Source organism: Camelina sativa, chromosome 8 (assembly GCF_000633955.1).
Source record: "Camelina sativa cultivar DH55 chromosome 8, Cs, whole genome shotgun sequence".
Taxonomy (NCBI): domain Eukaryota; kingdom Viridiplantae; phylum Streptophyta; class Magnoliopsida; order Brassicales; family Brassicaceae; genus Camelina; species Camelina sativa.
The window spans coordinates 8,961,577-8,963,543 of record NC_025692.1 but is presented as its reverse complement, the minus strand read 5'-3'; the positions used below and the strand labels follow the sequence as shown (position 1 = coordinate 8,963,543).

The following is a 1,967-nucleotide window of genomic DNA, read 5'->3' as shown; positions in this document are numbered from 1 at the left end:
AAATGTGTAAACATTTAAGATTTTATAAAAATAGAAAATATTGCATTTAGTTAATTTTTAAACATACAAAACATAATAAAAACATTAATACATATTACAATAAATAGGAGTGCAATTCATAAATAGGAAAAATGATTAATTCCTAGATTGTGTGTTCGAGGCCAAACACTTAAAACACACAAAAGAGAAGACAATAACCATACCTCTGATTTCCCAATGGTGATCATTTGTTCTCTGACATCTTCCTCCGCCAAATGCATGGTCAACTTCAGCAAACTAATGTTCGAAACCGAGTCCTTCAGTTTAATGACCAAATCATCAGTTACCAAATACCTTGCGTATCCCCTCACAAACCCAAAACTTCTTATATTAAAAACCTTGGATGTTTTGGGTTTGAAGAGTAAGACAAGCAGGCATCTCTCTAGTGAAACTTAACCTACTGCTGCCAAAGGGTTCACCCGGGCTGGGACAGAACCTGTAACAATAATAGATTTCTCTTTGCAAAGTGACAACATCAAGCAACTGTTTTTGGGCAACTATAATACGAAGGAAGCAGACACTTGGCAGACAACGAGGAATCATCATTTTCTTCATTCAAACCCTTGAAGCTTCTAAACACGTTCCCAATACAACCAAGAGTGATATTATTGTCTCCACAGATGTCCCAGACAGATCCAAGTGGTAAGGCTAGAAAAGTGAATACAAGATCAATGAAATCTGCTCCAACCACACATTAAACATCTTCACAACCAACTAGCACCATTAATCCATCAATATCATGCTAGCACCATTTAACCTCAATACAAAAGTGAATACAAGATCAACCAAATCTGCTCCAACCATTCTACTCTCATCAATCCATCAATATCATGCTAGCACCATTTAACCTCAATACAAAAGAGAGACATATATCAAAACAAAGACAAAGACACAAGGAGTGGATAATACAATGAATATCAAACAAAGACAACAAAACACAAGGACTAGATAATACTACAACCAAAATCTCTTTAACACATAATAAGACAAGAACAATCATGTCTAAACATCTCTTTAAACCATCACTTACAAATCGTTACACAAACACACTATAAAACATTACACAAACACACTATAAAACATTACACAAACAGAGCAAATCGGATCACATGGTTCTCAAGAACCATAATCTCTTTAAACCATCACTTATCAATCGCTTAAAAAGACAAACTCAAATCAAACATCAAACAACCCTAATTTCAAGCAACCAAACTCAAATCACCCTAATAATACTTATTCCCATGATAAACTTACCCTCTCAATCGAATTCATCCATTCTCTTTCGATGGAATCGCCTACTCTTTCAAATCGCCACCGCTACAATCTCCACGACGATTCAAATCGCCACCGCTACACTCGCCTCCGAGAAGATGTCTACCGATTCAAATCGAGACTTTGATCAGGAGAAAGAGAGACTTTGATCTGCAGATCTTCCTTTCTCGGATCGAAACTTTGAACGGGAGAGAAAGAGAGAAGTTGATCGGGAGAAAAAGAGAGAAAGAGAGAAACAATTTTTTTTTTCCCTTTTCTATTTTTCAGTTGACCAACGAAAATTGGACATGTTGCAGTCTCTTATGAACGATTTGGGGTTGTAATATAAGAGAGTCTCTTCTTAATTTCCTTTTCTTTTGATTTAAATTTAACCCACCTAAAATCTATAAACCTCCCTTACAACCCCCTGATAAACATGCCCTTAGGTCCTAGGAAGTTGCAGATGTGGCGGATGTGAGACGGAAAATTATGTTTAGTATCCAAAGGAGGAAAAAGACACACGTAAGGGACTTAACAAATTGTGGGCTTAAATTTTTAACTGACCTATTTTATAAATAATTAGAGGCTTATTTAATATGTAACACAAAGCCCAAACGTAGTGACAGCCCACTATCTATTTACAAAAGAAACTAATAATATAAAAAACCTAGATCAGA

General features: G+C 35.7%; 1 long non-coding RNA gene across 2 annotated transcripts; it reads right to left on the bottom strand.

Annotated features, from left to right (window-relative positions):
* Nucleotides 244-1,731, bottom strand: LOC104706769. 2 transcript variants are annotated; one of them, XR_754472.2, is made up of 2 exons: nucleotides 1,294-1,731; nucleotides 244-887 (listed from the first exon to the last, which is right to left on the bottom strand). It is a non-coding gene; the product is annotated as an uncharacterized LOC104706769 (long non-coding RNA). The 2 variants fall into 2 exon arrangements; XR_754473.2 differs by having other exon boundaries at nucleotides 244-687; nucleotides 1,294-1,712.